At 54.5% G+C, this 17,677-nt stretch overlaps 1 long non-coding RNA gene across 1 annotated transcript in view; it reads left to right on the forward strand.

Moving 5' to 3' along the window:
* Positions 1-17,677, forward strand: part of LOC129046144 (uncharacterized) — a 129,448-nt gene that overhangs the window by 40,667 nt on the left and 71,104 nt on the right. Inside the window, exons 5-6 of the long non-coding RNA XR_010405924.1 lie at positions 11,396-11,494; positions 11,872-15,567. This is a non-coding gene — a long non-coding RNA (uncharacterized LOC129046144). The remainder of the gene's footprint in view (positions 1-11,395; positions 11,495-11,871; positions 15,568-17,677) is intronic.

Genomic DNA, 17,677 nt, shown 5'->3' on the forward strand with positions numbered 1-17,677 from the left:
TGGCCCACAGTAGGTGCTCAGCCGCTGTGGACGGCATGAAGGGGCCAGGCGCACTCAGCTTGGAGGCCTGCCTTTGGAGGCAGACAGGACTGATTTTCAATGCCAGCCCTGCCCCTTCCTGGCTGTGGGGCCTGGGAAAAAACATTTCTCTTCCCTCAGCCTCCGTGTCCTCCTTTGGAAAATGGGCTCAAATCCTACCTCACGGTGTTGTTATGAGGGTGAAGGGAGCTCATATATGGGGTGGGCTGAGGACAGGACAGGCACTCAGGACTCCTGCATACAGAGTTCCCCCTCTTTCTTCCTTTGCTTCCGTACCTCTTGGTTCCTATGCGCCCCCATCCACCCGTTCATTCTGCACATAGCTGCTGTATGCCAGACACGTGGAAGACCCCAGCTGCGGCCCCCTGGTCTAGCTGAGAAGACATTTTATTCATGCTGGCACTTATTCATTTATTCATTCACTACTGAATACCTACTGTGTGCCAGGAGTTGTTCAGAACACTGAGGATACAGTGGCGAACAAAGCAGATGAAAATGCCTGCCATCACAGAGCTGACAATCTAGTGGTGCCCGACAGACTGTAGACCAGTACGGTGTCAGGGAGCACGAAGTTCTGTGAAGAACAATCACGGGCATGATGGAGGGGCTGCTCCTTGGTCAGGGAAGGCGTCTCTGTGAGCAGGGAGGGAGCCGTGGGGCTGGCTCTCTGAGGTAAGAGCATTCCAGGCAGAAGGAACAGCAAGTGCAAAGGCCCTGAGGCAGCCGTGGGCCTGGAGTGTTCAAGGGGCAAAGAGAAGGCCAGCGTGACTGAAAAAGCCTGAGTTACATGTTTCTGCAATGTTAGAGTTCCTCTCCTTCCCTTTTCAACATCCCTCTCCCCTCCTCTCTCTCTCTCTTTTTTTTTACAATGAGTCTCTTAATTTTGTAATCCAAATACACAATGACAATTTATAAAAATAGAAATAATATCTGGGAAGCCTTTGGCATGTTGCTGGTACACAGGAGCAGTGACGGATATTATTATCATTTCTGGTCAGAATGAATCACTGACTCCCAAAGTTTCCTAAAGAGGCAATGGACCCTGGGGCCCTTGTCCACCGTGGAGTGGTTGGTTTTCTTTGTCTTTTCCAGCTCTCTTGAGATATAATCGGCATATAACATTGTGATATTTAAGGTGTATGACCTGTTGAGTTGATACACTTATCTATTGCAAAGTGACCACCACCCTAGTGTGCATGAACGCCTCCTGCGGAGTGCCTTTCTTTTACGCATCATGCTGTGGTTTTAGGAAGGTGAGTGTGGGGTGGGTGCCTGAGTCTGTGGCTAGGGGAAGGTGCCTCGTCCTCACCCCCTTCTTTTCCCTCCCCTCCCCTCCCCTTCCCTCCTCTGTTCCTTTCCCCCTGCAGACTTTTCAGCAGAAGGAAGCATCCAAATTTGGGAAGTCTCGTTTCAGGGCCATTGAGAATGTGTGAGGTCTCTGGAGTCTGGGCTACAGAGGGGCCGGGGGCACAGCTCATTGGGTCAGAAAGATGGGGGCGGGGTTCATGGAGTGCTTGAGAATGAAGGTCTTAAAAGTGGGCGCTGGTCCCACCTGAAGACCCCTCACTGTCTCCAGAGCAGAGCTTCTGGGCTCCTTCCCATCTCCCACCCCCCCTGGTCCAGCCCCATTGTCTCCTCCCCTGACCACTGGGTCACCTCCTCCCTGGGCTCCCTGGCTTCCACCCAGAGCCCCCCTGCCAGTTCTCCACACACAGCCAGAGGAGCCCTTAGAACGAAGTCAGACCATGCCCCCCACTGAGAGGCCTACAAGGCCCGGCATGACAGACCCCATCACCTCCTGAGCTCACCTGCCCCTAGCCTCGTCCCTGCCTCGGTTCCAAGGCACTGGCCTCCTTGCTGCCCCATGAAGGTCTCCTGCTCTTTGACTGCTGTACCCTCCCCAAGCAGGCAGTTTCTCCCCTCCTCTCGTGGGGTCGGCCCGACCCCCAGCAACCTGCCTGCCCACCTGCAGGAGTGGGCCTTCTGCCACACCTGCGTGCAAGCTCCCTGTCTTCAGCCGCCAAGCCCTCTATCACTATTTGAAGAAACACGTTCATGGGTCTGCTCACTGGGCAACTGCCCCTGTTCGCTCAGGGTGTCAGTCCCAGGAGGGCCAGCTGGGTCTGGGGGCTGTGCCCCAGGGCCTGGAACAGTGTTGGTGTGCAGTATACAGTAGGTGCTCAGTGAGTGCTTGGTGAATGAGTGAGCGCTAGTGCTTTAAAGTCAGACATTGGAGTCTTTGCACAGTTCTTAAAATTCCAGCAATGGAGAGCTCAAGAGTCAGGGGCTCTGGGAGCCGCCTGCCCCGGACCAGGCCCTGCTGTGTGTCCCTCCCGCTCTTGTCCCTCTCTTTGTCTCTCTCTCCTCCATCTCTGTCTCTTTCTCTTCTCTGTCCCTCTTGTTTCTCCATCCCTCTCTGTCTGTCTCTCCTCTGTCTGTCCGTCCTCCCCTCTCATCCCCTGCCCTCACCTCCATGGGCCCTGGGCTGGCTCCAGCTGCAGGACACTTTTCAGCCTCTGTAGCTGCCATCTACCCCATGAGGACCCCTCCAAGTGTGACAAAGTTGGTGCCGTGAGAGCGGGAAGTGAGCCGGGGAGGCTGGAAGCTCTCAGCAACCTTCTCGCGGCATGACTCCTCAAAGTTATAACCTCTCTGCTCTCTGTGCCCTGATTTCCTTGTCTCTACAAAGAGTGTTAACAATTTCTGGGACTTCCTTTATTTCTCTTCCAAATATGCTTATTATTTTATTGGCTTGCGGTGAAGCTCAGAGAAGTTTATGGGTGGGGGAACTTCACCGCTGCAACCTCCCTGGCAGCAGAAACAGTTCTTGCCAGAAGCTGACCATGTGTGGGCCTGGAATGGGTGTGTTCCTGGCTTAGGCCACTGTCTGCCCTGGGCTTGGCACACAGGGCCCTTTCTGCCTGGCCAGGCCTCCTCTTAGAGACTCGAACTCACTAGGCTGCCTCTAGTCTCAGGGCTTTGACAGGTGCTGTTCCTTCTGTTGGAGATGTTCTTCCTTCTGTCCTTGGCCTGATTGAATTCCTACTTCTGATTCTGATTCTGGCTCAAACACCACCTCTTTCAGGAAGCCTTCCCTGATGATACCCCCCAAGTCAGGTCACTTGTTAACCAATTTTTTATCATTTATCACCATTGTATTACTTTATTTATTTGCTCTCAGCCTCCATGAGGCTCCCTACCCCATTATCTGAGCTTAGGTTTCCCCTGGAGGGAAGTTGGGAAGCCCAGGCCTGTGAATCAGCAAAGTTCTCCTTCCCGTCTTGGTACTTTGTGGAGGTTGAGAGTTGGCTTCCTCCAAGAGGGACTAAATTCAGGGGTACATAGTGGAGGGGAGGTGGGCAGGGCCTCTCCCTGTCCCCCAGACCAGCCCTCCACCATCAGACAGCTTCTCTCCCTGCCTGGGCCCCCATCGACTGCTCTCCTCTTCCCCCACCCTTCCTGGAGAGCCAGAGGGAGCTTTTCAAAACCGAAATCTAGTCCCCAGTCTGATGCTCCAAACCCTTCCTTGGCCTCCTGTTACTCAGAGGTGGCTGGGCTACAAGCCCTCTGTGGTCTGACCTTGCCTCTTTCCCTTCCTGCCCTGGCAACACCCAGCTCCTTGTAGCTCCCTGCCTCTGGGTCTTTGCCCTTGCTGTTCCCTCTGCTCTTAACACTGTTCTCCCAAATGGATGATAGCTACAGGACTCCCTCCCTCACCTCTTTTGGATCTTTGCCCAAATGTCCCTTTCCCAGGAGGCCCTCCCTGACTGCTCTATTTAAAAAATCTAATCTCCCTGCCACCCCTTTTCTCCCTTCCTGCCTTTATTTCTCCCTGTAATCTTGACTCCCCGGAATAGGCCTCATAGGTTCCTGATTCATCTTATTTCCTGTCTGTGTCTCCCACTAAAATGTCAGCTCCCCCAGGGCAGGTGCCTTGGTCACTGTGCCTCCCTGCTGTGTTCCCAGCAAGGAGTGGGCCCAGGACTATGTGGCTCTGGGGTCAGATAGGCCTGGCTTTGGCGTTCTGGCTCAGTCACTTCCTGACCTTTTCCTCTCTGGGCCTTGGTTTTCCCATCTGAAAAATGGGAGAAAATATGGGGTTGAGTGAGGGCAAAATAAAACCCTGTTTGTAAATTGCCTAGTGCCTACATGTGAAAAGAGACTCCCCCCTCCTCACCCCCACCCAAAAAAAAGCCAAAATGAAAACTCACCATGCATCATTTTGGGGAAATGGGTGACACCATTCTGGTCTGTCCATAGCATGGACTATTATGCAGCTATTAAAAAGAATGGTTCACAGTTTTCCCAGGTGACTTGTGTGGCTCAGCTTCTTTGTATGTTTTTAAACAATCTTTATTACAGAGGCATCTTTTTCTCTAGGATTTATTTTTAGTTGAAAGAGTTCAAAGTAGAGTACAGTGTACATAGTCTTCTACCTTTGTTTTAAAAAGGACAATATATACATTTATATTTTTCATAGTTTTAAAAATTGAAGTGAAATTCACATAATGAAAAAGTAACCATTTTAATTAATCATTAAGTAGTTAACCATTTTAAAGTGGGCAATTTGGTGATATGAGTACATTTGCAGTGTAACCACCACCTCTATTTAGTTCCAAAACATTTTCATCAACCTCTAAACAGACCCTGGACCCACTAAACATGCCACTCCTCACCCGGCTGCCCCAGGGCCGCCCCCCCCCCCCACTAGTCTGCTTCCTGTGTCTATTGGGTTTATCTATTTTGCATATTTCCTATAAATGGGATCATACAATATAGGACCTTTCCGGTCTGGCTTCTTTTAATTAGCATGTATTAGTCAGTACTTCATTCCTTTTTATGGCCAAATAATGTTCTATTGTGTGGATAGGCCACATTATGTTTATCCATTCACCTGTTGATGGGCATTTAGGTTGTTTGCACCTTTTGGCAATTGTGAATACTGCTGCTGTGAACAATCAAGGAGAATTCCTGTTTGTGCGGAGATTCTTACAGAGAAAAGCAAGATGCTGGAAAGGGTGTACAATGTGGTCCTGATTTGTAAAAGAAATGACAGATAAAGAGATCCCTTGTCCAGGCATAGTCTGTATGGGATTTTCATGCTTACAGAAAAATATGTAAAAACCCATTCTCAACTGTCAACACAGGGAGAGAGAAGGCTTTTGCAGAAAGGAAAAGAGAAAAAAGAAGGCCAGATGCCAAATGAAAACAGTGCACACAAAATGATTCCATTTAGGCATGTGTGACAAGTTACAGATTGAGTAATCGTGTATGTAGATGTAAAAAAAACCACGAAACCCCCAAAACAACAACAGAAACCCCCCCAAACTCTTCTCTGCAAGAAGGGCTGGGCAGGAGCCTGATCAGATGGGGGAAATGAGGTTGGAATAGAAGGGAACCCGGGGGAGTGGATGTTCTCCAGGGTGTCCCCACCCCCCCAGCCCCCGCCTACTGTGAGGTCCCATTGGAGCCAAATTTCCTCAGTGTTGCCCGTTCTCTGGCTGGGACCTGAGTAGGAGCCAGAACCTTCCTTGTGGGGGTGCAGTGGTCCTGCCTGGGGGCCCCTCTGCAATGATCTCCTGCATGTGGTTCCCATTTCCTGCAGGGAGGTGCTGAGCCAAGGGGAAAGGTAGGAAGGGACCCAGGAGGGAGAAGTGGCCAGACTGGGGGATGGACCCCTTGACCTCCACCGGCCTCAGGGCCCTCACCCAGGATCCTGGTTGAGCCTCCTGGCGGGCTGCCGAACCTGCTTTGTCTCCTCTGCTCATTCTTCTTCTTCTTTTTTTTTTTTTTAAAGATTTTATTCATTTATCTGACAGAGAGAGACACAGCGAGAGAGGGAACACAAGGAGGGGGAGTGGGAGAGGGAGAAGCAGGCTTCCCGCTGAGCCGAGAGCCCGATGTGGGGCTTGATCCCAGGACCCTGGGATCATGACCTGAGCCGAAGGCAGACGCCTAATGACTGAGCCACCCAGGTTTCCCTGCTCATTCTTCTTTTAGGAAGGCCCACAACCACCTGGAACGTCACAGGAGATGGTTATAAGGAGCCTCAGGTCCCTATCAGCCGCTTAGTCAAATCCTAACATTTTACCTTATTGATTTCGGATCTGTAGTCGTCGGGGTGTGGCAGGAAACAGACCTCTCAAACCAGATACCTCAGGGAAAATTGAATAAAGTGACTTTTCGAAGGTGTGGGCAGGGTTAAGGGAACCAACAACGGAAAGGTGCAGAGTGGGGCCGGCATCAGTGGGGAGCAGATGTTTGCAGGGATGGGGTGCAGGGAGAGGCCCCCCTGGCAGGAGTTGAGAACTTCAGGAAGGACAGCTCCAGCCTGGGGGCTGGGGGCACAGCACGGAGGGGGCTGTCAGGCTCCCCCAGCCCTCCCATCTCCTCCATTCAGGGAACCCCACAGGAAGCCCAGCGTTGGTGGCATCCCTCCAGGTCAGCCTCCGAGGCACAGATTAGGCTGGGGAAGGTGGTGATCTAGAGGGAGCAAAGGAGAGCGTGTCACCAGTTTGCCCCACCTGGAGTGGTGGGTGGGCATCCATGGTAGCCCATGGTGCTGCTCAGTGTTCAGCTCTGGCCCCGGATGTGGGTGACACGGGGCAGGAGGGCTCTCCTGCTGTCTGGGTTCTCTTTTCCCAGCTGCTGCGTGCCTGCCAATAACTTTTGCCATTTTCAAGCTCTGGTTTGTAAGCTCCTATTAATGGAGCACTTAGTACCTGCTAAGTGTTTCACCCAGCTGATGGCCTGATTCCCCTCCCCACCGAGTTTTATAGCTTCAGAGAGGGGTTCAGAGAGGAGCAAGGCTTTGTGCAAGGCAGGGCCCAGAGCTGGACTTGAACCCGGAGCAGCTGCTATGGAAATCTGAGCCCTTAGCCGTGATGCCTTCTGCCTCATGATCCAGCTTTCTTCCATCTCTACCCTGTGAAGATCCCCAGAGGACCTCCCGCTGAGGGGACATAACTGCCCTAGAAATCCCCTGATGCGTGGTTCCAGCTACAGGTCCGGGGTACCCAGACCCGGTTCTGGGGGGGTATCCTGATTCAGCCTGGCCTGGGCTCTGCCAATTCTACCTACATCAACCAGGGTGGGCATCTGACTCCCCGGGCCTCAGTCTCTCCCTCTGGAAAATGGGCACACAGCGAGCCCCTCCCTGCAGCGAAGTGGTAAAGGTTTGATGAGGTGATAGGCAAGAAGCCTAGGACCCGGCACACGGAAGGCTGCCCCAGCTGGCCCTGCTGGGTTTCTGATTTCCCGAGACGCCTCCTGGGGGCTGGATCCCCAGCTGGGGGAAGGATGAGGCCTGGCCCTGGAGGCCCTGGGAGGGCCTGGTCCCAGGACAATGCCGAGCATTGAGTTCATGCCAGCCCTGGTTTGGGGTTGGAAAAATAGAGTAATCTGGGCAGGACCGAGACAAAGACCTAGGGGCCGGGTTGGCCGAGGGGCGTCAGGTTACCCCCCACAGGCTGCAGCCACGCCAGTGGCTTCTCCAGCAGCTCGAGGGGGTGTTCTCCTTTCCCCAAAGATTATAATTAATTAAGTGAGCTATCAGGGCCCCTCGCTGAGGTCTCGCGGGCAGGCGGGTTTCGTTACAGGAAGAACTGCAGGTACGTGGGTTCACAGGCCTGCTGGGGCGTGGCAGCACCATAGTAATAATAGTGGCGGTGAGAATGGCCAGCCAGGCCCCTGGGGAGCAGGTCCGCTTGCACCTTGCTCCTCCCCGAAGTCCCGAGAGGTGGGTCCTGGGTCATCCCCATTTCACGAAGGGTCAAACTGAGGCTCCGGGAGTCACTTTGGCGGCTGCCCCCTTCGTGTCTTCAGCAGGGTCTGGAATCACACGGGCCTCCGAGCCTCCTTGCCTCAAGCTTCCCCTCTGGAAATGAGGATTACCCAGTGCTGACCTCATTGGGAGTTATTATGAGAATCAAGTGAGCAGGAAAATGTCTGTCCCCTCCTTCTGTTTACTTGGATGACAAGGGCCAGGCTCTGTCTCTGAGGAGTTTGTGCTCGTGACACCTGTCGACTACTCCCATCCCTTCCTCCCTTTGTGAAGGGCTCTGGCCTTCAGGACCCCCGGAGGGTAGGAGGATGAGGCCTCAAATGATTTCTGCCAGGGGAGATGGGCAGGGGGGACAACAGGTCAGAAGCCTGTGGAGGTTGGAGAGCACTGTCTGGGGAGCAGTGCAGGGACTCAGACTATGGGGTTTGAATTTCGGCTCCATCATGTCTTTGCTGTGTGACCTCAGGCAGGCTACTTGACCTCTCTGGTCTCAGACTCTTACCCACAGAATGAGAGTGTGAGAAGAAAACCTCCTGCAAAGGGTTGTTGTGAAAAGAACAGTGCCTGGCACATAATAATACTCAATACATATTGTTATTCGTAACCGCTTCCTACAGGAAGCCCACCTTGACCTCCTCTGGCTCTTGAGGCTGCCTGGGGCACCCTCCATCACAGGCTGCTGCCTCTTCCACGTGCCAGTCTCCCACCCTCACCCAGATGAGGGCTGCGTCCCCAGAGCCCAGCAAGAATCCAGCGCGGAGCAGCCACGGGAGGCCAGGTTTTGGGTGGATGGTATTGCTGAGCACCTGTATTATGTGCAAGCCTTTCACATGCAAGTCCTGACTTTAACATCTTTCTTCTCCCAGAATGTTGGCTTCACCAAGACTCGCCCATAGTAGGTGCCCAGGAAATACATGATGGAATTGTTGAGATGAATGAGTACTCAGAAGAAAGAGGGCTTTCTTTCTTCTGGGGGGGCCTCAGCAGGTCCAGCTCATGTGACAATAAGAAGAAAAACAACAGTAATAACTGTTACTATTTGCCATGCTCCAGGCTCCATGTTGAGTCATTTCGGTTCATCTGCCCAGCAGGCTAGTATTGTTAATGTTTCTGTCTCCCAGCTGGGGAAACTGAGGCACAGAGAGGTTAAATTGGCTTACTCCAAGTCGCACAACAAGTGAGTGGCAGAGCCACTCTCAGACCCAAGACTGTCTGACAGAGGAGCCTGCCCTGAGACTAACAACATACCTGCTCCTACCTAGAGGGAAAGTACTGTTATTGTACCCATTTTCCAGTTGGGGAAACAGGGGCAAGACGGTCTACCCATGTCTGCACATAGAAACTGTGGCTGAGCAGGAGATGCCCGAGGGAGGGCCCTGGACACCCAGGCTAGCACCCTGATGGAGGGGTAGGAGATCCCCAACCAAGCTGCCCCCTGCCTGTCTCTGGCTGATACCCTGGCTTCTGTTTACCCAGCCCAACACCCAGAATGCTGCCCCTTCCGCTTGCCCAGGAATCTCAGGTGCCTTCACAATAGGATTCTCTGTCCCTGCAGCTGGTTTTCATTCAAGCCCTTTGTGCTAAAAAGAAAAAAATGAAAAGAAAACTTGGCTCCAAGCCCCCCACCCCTTCCCCCGCTTCCTATGGAGAGAGGAAGATCCCAGCCTCTTCTTTCCCTCATTCTGGGGCCCAGAGATGTCTGCGGCCTGCCAGAGGTCACACAGCAGGGTCGGAGCCTTAGACTCCTCATCCAGTGCTCTGCTCATGGCACCCCAGCTTCATGGCCAGTGGCCCCCTCCCCACCCCTGCATTTGCTCTTTCTGGCTCTGTCCTCTAGGCCTGGGGGAGCAGAGGAAGTGGGACTAATGTTCCCTGAGGCTTCCTACATGCCGGCCACTCTGCCATCCCCAAACTCATAGAATCTTCAGTACAGCTCTGTGAGGTCCTGTCACCCCATTTCACAAATGAGGAAACCGAGGCACAGGGAGGTGAAGTGCCTAAGGTCACACAGATGGGATGTGGCAGAGCAGGGATTCGAACTTGCGTTCCCATAGCTCAGTTGCTGCCCCACCTGGCACCCTCTTGTAGGGAGGCCTGAGCCCTGGGGATGGTGGGGGAACTAGAGAGAAGTGGGAGCCTGGGCAGGGCCAGGACCCTGGAGTGGAGCCAGAAAGGAACAATGGGTCCTCAGAGACGGTGGTGGCCCCGGGTGGGGTGTGAGTCGGAGCCAGGGGCCGCAGGGCTAGGCTGTGGGCCGGGAGACTCAGCACTCCTTTCCTCTCCTCTAGCTCCTGGGTCGGGACCTAGGGACACTCCTGACACCTTGACTCCCAAACCTGACAGACCCAGGGCTCTGGCGGGAGGTGGGTCAGCCACGGGGAGCAATAATGGCTAATCACCAGACTTCATGCTGCTCTGGGACAGTAGACCACACGCTGCAGCTAGGGCCTTCCTGGATCCTCACCACCAGCCTGGGAGGCGGGACTGTCGTAAATGCCCTTTTACACACATGGACAAGGAGGCCCGGAGAGGCCCTCGGCACTTGCCTAGGGCCACAGAGAGACAAAGAATTTTGTCAGGGGAAGCCCCTGGACTCTCTGAGGAATAGTGAGCTGCCTGTCCCAAGAGGCATGCAAGCAGAGGTGGAGGGAATGCAGTGAGGTCACAGTGGGGAGTTGGTGCTCCTTAACAGTGGCTCACTGAACATGGGGCCTGGGGAGCCAGGAGCTGGGGAGTGGATGAGGCCTCTTGGAGATGACAGGGGTCAGTGGTATGCCCAGGATTGGCAGTGTGCCTCCCATAGAGGAGGCGCACCCTTCATGGAGCATCCGCTGTTTGCAGACACAGGAACTCACCCCTGTGGAGCCTGCCATGCACCCAGGCCCTGTGCCTCGATGGTTCTGAGTGCTCACCACTTCTCAGCCAGTTTGCTGAGTGCCTCAGGGATCCTTGAGACTCACAACACCTTGGGACGGCCACCTGCTGTTCACATCCCTATTGGCAGATGAGCAGCCAAGGCTCAGAGAGGCCCAAGGACCTTCGTGGGAGGTAATCAGCACAGCTGGATGCATGAGCCAGTCTGCCTCTGCTGTGTGGCCTTGGACCACTACTGACTGCCTCTGGCCTCAGTTTCCCCACCTGTACATTAGGTGTAACTATCTACGGCATCTTAGACTTCTAGGTGAAGATTTGAGAGTCTGTAAGGTTACACTGTTTTTTCCCCCAGGAGTTTGCTGCCCCAAATGAAATCCTCTCTAAAAGACTCCTTTTTAGGGGTGCCTGGGTGGCTCAGTTGGTTAAGCATCTGCCTTCGGCTCAGGTCATGATTCCAGGGTCCCCGGATCGAGCTCCGCATTGGGCTCCCTGCCCGGCGGGGAGTCTGCTTCTCCCTCTGCCTCTGCCTGCAGCTCCCCCTGCTTGTGCTCTCTCTCTGTCCCCCCCCCGTCAAATGAATAAATAAAAACTTAAAAATGAATAAATAAAAGACTCTTTTTCAGCCTCCTCATTCCCACCCCCTCTCTACTTTCTCCCCTGTCTCAGGGTTCATTCCCAGTTTCCTTTTGTCCCAATTAGGCCATCTTCCATGCCTGGAACAGTGAAGACATTGAATTAAATCTTAGAACAAGAAGTCGGGATATGGGGCTGTTCTGGGATCCACTATCTGGGTTCTAGGTTGGTATCTCTTCACTTTTCTTTTCTTCATGGGCCCCGGGGGCTGCTGTGGCACCAGATGTCACATCCCACGTAACCACATTTTAATTAGGAAGGGAAGGGGGTGGGCAGAAAAAAGATTTTTCTCATCCAGGATCTCACTCTTTTATCAAGCAGGACAATATTTCCTAAATGTCCCAGTAGACTTCCCTGTAACAATGTGACAATGGAGTCACATGTCCACCTTTAAGCCAGAAAAGAGTTCCCATGGCTGACTTAGATCAATCAGGACTCAGCCTCTCTGGTTGCCCCCAAAGAAATATGGCTCTGAGGGTGACGGGGCCACAGCCAGGCCGGCCACCAGTTCCAGTCCTTGCTGACATTCATTTTCCCTCTAGACTGCGCCTGGATGTGCCTGGATGTGCCGAACCTTCTCTGGCTTGTTCTCTTGGTGGTGAGCACTGTCTTCCCAGGCCTCCAGATGCCAGCTCTCTGGTTCTCCTCTTCCTCCCTGCCTGGTCCTCCTTGGGCCTCACAAATGGCCCTTGAGGTGAGGTGGAGCCCTCTCCTGCCTTCACCTGCCCATGCCTGGTGAGCCAGCCGCATGGGGTCCCTTGTTCCTGGACTGCCTGAGCCCGGCTTCTTCCTCCTCCAGAGACATGGGTGTCAGTTAACCAGCCATGCCCCACTTCGCTCCCCGGCTCAGAGAATGGCGCTGCCACCCACCCAGCAGGTCTCGGACCCTGGAGCTGTTTTCCACTCTACCCTCTCCAACGCCATCAGCCTTACCTTCCAACCGTGTCAGAATCTGACCTGCCTCCCCTCCTCTGCCGCCATCCTTATCCCTCCCTGCGTCCGCCCTCACCACCTCCTGAGGGGTCGTGCTGGAGCCTCAGTCATTTAACACTGCTGCCCTGCTCAGAGCCCTCCTGTGGCTCCCACCTGCCTCCAGGAAAGCCAAGTCCTCCCCATCTCAGGGGACCCTGCAGGATGGGCCCCTCTCCTCCTCGCCCCTCTACCCTCCCTTCTGGCCGTGCTGCCATTCACTCCTTAAACAACACCCCACGATTTCCCCCCACACTTTCCCCACCTTTGCTCTTGTTGTTCCCTCTGCTTGGAACACTGTTCTTCTGGATCTTTCCATGACCTGCCCCCTCTCCTCACTTGGGCCTGTGCTCTGCAGAGAGGCCTCCCAGACCAGCCCCTACTGCAGCCCTCCCCTCATTCTCCATCCTGGCCCTCATTCATTTTTCTGCTGCGCACTTGTCATCCTCTATTTATGTGTTCATTTGCTCAGTGTCGTGTGCCCACCCTGAAGGTGAGCTCTAGCAAGGAGCTAGAGTCTTATTCAGCACAGGGCCTGGCACACAGGTGGTGCACAAAACACTGTGCTTGGCGACAGTCTTGGCAAGACAACCTCCCAGAGATGGCCGTGGAGACTATGTCTGGGTCTGGAGGTAAGTCCTGGCTGGGGGTCCAAGGTGCTGTCCGGACCTCAGGGCAGGGGAGGGTCCCAGGCAGTGGGGAGAGGATCTCTGAACCTCCACCTTGTCCAGAACAGAGGGCAACAGGGCCTTCAGGAGCCCGGAGGTGATACTGGGCAGGAATGGACTGTAGGAATTTTTAGGCCACCTTCAGTGCTTCCTGTGGGGACATCTTGTCTGATGGTTTAATTTTTTTCTTTTTTTCTGAGCGGTGGTACCCATTGTTCAACAGAAGATCCCAGTGCAGCGGCCCACGTCTCCCAAGTGCAGGCTCTAAAGCTGGCTTGTAAGGTGGAAATCGACCACGGCCAAGTTCCCCTTGGGGATTCCACAGGAAGGACACAGCCCTCCCCAACCGAGGCGGATGTACGGTTTCCATAAATTCAGCCCACCAATCCCTCCTGCGTTGGGTCCCGCCCAGGGAAGGCCTGGCTTGTGTTCTGGGGGCCACGGTGTGGAAACAGGATTGCATCTGAGCAGACTCAGACTGTGGGGGAACCGCTAACCCATACCTCCCCCTCCTGGCATATCCACCATCAATCGGCTCTTTTCTCTCTGAGGCTGTCTTTTTATTTTTTCCTGAGCATGTATAACTGAATTCCTGTCAAAGTACCTAAGTTGTGACTGCCCTGAGTATAACATAATTAAGGGGGGGCTGCTATTCTAGTTGATATCGGGGATGGGGCTTCCTGGCCTTGACCTCTTCTCCAGGGTGACCCCAAGACCCATCCTTAGAATACCAGGCTCAGGGGAACTCAGCCCATGATCGAGGTCCATGTCTCTGGTTTCCATCCAGGAAAATAAGGCTGTGAGAGGAGAGGGAGGTCGTGCTTTGGGGACAAGGAGCAGGGTGGCTGAAGCAGCCATCCTGGGGGAGGGGGTCTGGGCAGCTGGGGGTGGCACAGGGCCCAAGGCCAGAGCAGGATGTGAGAGGGGGCGTCTGGGGGCATGATGTGTCCATTGCGCTATTCATTCTGTGTTTATCATTCATTCATTCAGCAAATGTGAATGAAGCACCTACTCTGTGCCATGTGCTGGGGAGGTGATGATCCCTGCCGACAAGCTGCTCATAGTCCACTATGGGGAATGGATTTTAGCCAATTCACTCTCAGAAATGGCAATTTGTGACTGAGAAGTACAAAATGACAAGGGCCTACAATGGGCAGGAGGGCTGATGTGATTGGGGAGGTCAGAAAGACTTCCTAGAAGCTGCCGAGCTGAGAACTGAAGGGTGATAGAGGCCAAGTAGATGAGAAAGGAAGGAACAAATGTTCCAGCAACTGGGCACAGCAAGTGCAAAGGCCCTATGATGGGACAGAACAGAGGAGTAGGTGAATCTAAAAGACCCTGGAGCTGGAGCTGTGAGGTGAGGGGTGAGTGGGGAGTAGGGAAGGCTGAGGGCTGGGCTGGACAGGCTCCACAGAGGGAGAGCAGCCTGGTCTTATGCTGAGAGCAATGGAGAGCCTTGGGAAAGTCTGAGCAGGGAGATGGGGTCACAAGGCACCTCTGCCTGCCTCTGCCTTCTCACCTGACTACCTGGCATGCCCTGGCTCAGCATCTTTCATGAATGGTCTCTTTGAATCTCCACCACTTCTGAAGACCAGCTTTTGAAGGTGCCAGGAGTTGAGCCCACTTGTCAGATGAGGAAACTGAGTCTCTGAATCTTCTCACGGCCCCACCCACTTCCTCCTGCCCAGAGAAAAGAGGAACGGGGGACCAACGCCCCATAATCAGCTGGGAAGAGGCTGGGTTGGGAATGGGGAGGGTGAGGCCCTCAGAGGCCGGTGCCTGGGATGGGCAGGGGCCCTGCTTCCGTTGAACCACAGCCCTGTGGCATGCCCCAAAAGGGAAGTAGAGGCTGCCTGTCCTCATCCCCTGAACCCCAGGGAGGGGGCTAGGGATGCCCTGGGGAGGCATGACAGACTGGGATCTTGAAGAACTTTCTGGTCAGCTGAACCCAGCTGGGTGACCTTGTGATCGAGCCTCATTAGCTGGGCTTCCTCCTCCTCTTCCTTCCAACTAGAGGATCAGAACCTCTCTCTTGCCTGTTCTCAGGATTAGCACATGGTGGGCCTCACTGAATGGCTGGCCGAAGGTTGTTGGTTGAATGCGCTAAAGGTGTTTTTCTTCCTGAAGGGAGTAGCCAATTAGATAAAGAACCCATGTATTTGACCTTCAACAAATATTTATTGAGCACCCACTGTGTGCCAGGCCTTGTCCCGGTGTTGTGGAGACAGCAATGAACAAACCAGACATACATGCCTGCAGACGCCCCACCATCCTGCCTGCCCTGCGGCAGACATCACGAATCGATCATCTTTCCCACTGATATCAGAATTCTCGCCAGCAGCGTGCGCAGGCTGGGACCTGGCACCCGAGGGGGACCGACCTGTCATTCCCGGGGAAGGACTGCAAATATGGCCTCGGAAGATTCCAGTGAGAACCCCCTACATGACTGAAGCCGTTTCCTCTCAGTCTCTTTCAACAAACATCTATTGAGCACCTACTGTGTGCCAGGTGCTAGGGACATAGCGGTGACCAGGGTGGACATGATGCTTGCCCTTGTGGGGCTGGCATTCCGGTGAGAGAGAGAGAGAGACAAACGTACAAGTAAGGAGGTCCTTCCGGACACAGATACATGTTATAGAGACATAAGCAGAGGGGTCCAGTGGGGGGTGAGTAACAGGGGAACCCCCCTGGCAGGGGCTGGGGGGTGGTCTGAGAGGAGGTGGCATTTATGGAGACCTGACTAATTGAGACGCGGCCACCAAGGGAAAAGAGGGGGGAACTTTACAGGTGGAGGGAACAGCAAGCAAAGGTCCAGAGGTGGGAATCCGGGTGGACTCATTTTAGGAACAGGAAGATGTTTATATTTCTGGGGAGGTGAGTGATGGGAAAAGAAGGAGGTGGTGTTGGCGGGGGCAGGAGCCAGATGTCCAGGGCTGGGCCAGGCACGGTCATGTGGATTTTATCCTAAATGTGATGGGAGGTCACCGGGGGGGTTGAATCAGGGGAGTGACTTGGTCAGGGTTACACTTTTGATCCCTCCGGCTGCCACATGGGGAGGTTGTGGTGGGGACAAGGGTGAAGCAGGGAGAGCGGCTTGGAAACAACTGCGGGTTTCCAGGTGAGCGGCGATGGTGTCTTGGACCAGGATGGGGGCAGTGAAGCAGAGCTGGATGGTCAGGGGCTGGCGGGAGGTCCAGCCCTCTGCATTCGGTTTCATTTTTCCTTTCACCCGATCCCCCCCCCCCCCCCCCGTGGGGCTCTGTGTCACTGGATTTTCCCTGGAGCTGCTGGTGGAGCCCCCAGCGTGCCGGGAACCTGGCCTGTCCCCCTCCTGGCTCCCTCCCCGCCCCAGCCTGGACCCAGCCTCTTCTCAGTTACTTAGTTACTCTGCCACTGTGGTCCCCCCAGTATGCTGCTTCTGCCTTATGGGCTGTTCATATACCACTTGGCAACCCTGCTGGGGAGATGCCTTCTTCAGATCAGGTTTGTCCCCAAGGCGGGGGCCTTGAGAGTCTGGGCAGGCAGGAGTAGATTTGTTTCCTGATTCTAGAGACCTATCTGAAGGTAGCTTGCCAGAAGGCAGCCTCTTTCTTGGGAGTGTTTCTCTGATCCAGCCTGGTGCTGGGCTGGAGCAGGCAGACATACTCTCCTTCCTTACTCGGGTCGCAGGTGCTTGATTGGACAGTGGCTGGAGAGCTATCTTGAGCAGGGTTCTGGACTCCTTGGAGGGAGAATCATAATTGATTAGTAATGCCTGCTGTGGGCCCAGGACTGTGGATAGGAGATCACATTGGCTTCATCGTTGTGTCTCCAGCATGCACTGGGTCCTCAGAGCTGTCCTCCCCCATCGTGCCCCTAAATCTTCAAGTATAATAGATGCTGCTTGAAAACAGCCTATGGCTTTGGGTTCTTCATCAGTCAAATGGGCATGGTGATGACATACCCCCAAGGGGCTGGGAGGCTTGGAGGAACGGCTTCCCTGTTCTCCAGCAGGGCCTGGACTCAGAGGCCCTGAGCTGCGTTGTCCACAGTCACGCAGCTGGGAGATGGCAGAGGTGGGATTTGAACTCTGGGCCCCTACATCAGGGACAGCGGGTGGAACAGTTGGGCCAGGGAGCAGAAGGCACTGCCCGGATCTCCCTGTGACCCCGGACACCACTTCTCCTTTCTACCCAGTGCACTCAGCACACAGGAAGCCTGGCTGGGGCCTCCCTTGCCCATCCTGTCTGCAGCGGGTGGACATGGGGTCCTGGCGTCACCCGCCACCACCCCGGGCCTCCCTCTTCCTGTCTTGTGCAAGACTAGGCGTCCCCTGCGTGGAATGGGCAGGCGGCTCCAGCGGATGGGTGGACGGGTGGATAGGGGCCTCTCAGGCAGGGTCACTGCCCGCAGTTACCGCTAGCAGGCCTGGCCCAGGCCCCGGCCCCTTCCTCCTCCTCCTCTGTTTCTCCCAAGTTCAGCAGCCTTAAGCAAGAGGCTGGGGGACCCAGGAAATTGGGGAGGTCACTCAGCCAGCATCGTGTCCCTGTTGGGGGACGGCCTGGGCTCGGGCCCTAAGCAACGATCACAACTCTAATGACAAGGCTCCCATTTACCGCACGCCTTCTGGGCGCCAGGCATGACCTCCTCTAAACACCGACATTTATGTAAGCACCTGCTAGTTGCCCTGTGCTGTTCTAAGCCCTTTAGATCTAGTGTCCCAGCAAATCCC

Source organism: Mirounga angustirostris, unplaced genomic scaffold, assembly GCF_029215605.1.
Source record: "Mirounga angustirostris isolate CCGP_5_RB_7025 unplaced genomic scaffold, mMirAng1.0.hap1 SCAF_10, whole genome shotgun sequence".
NCBI lineage: Eukaryota > Metazoa > Chordata > Mammalia > Carnivora > Phocidae > Mirounga > Mirounga angustirostris.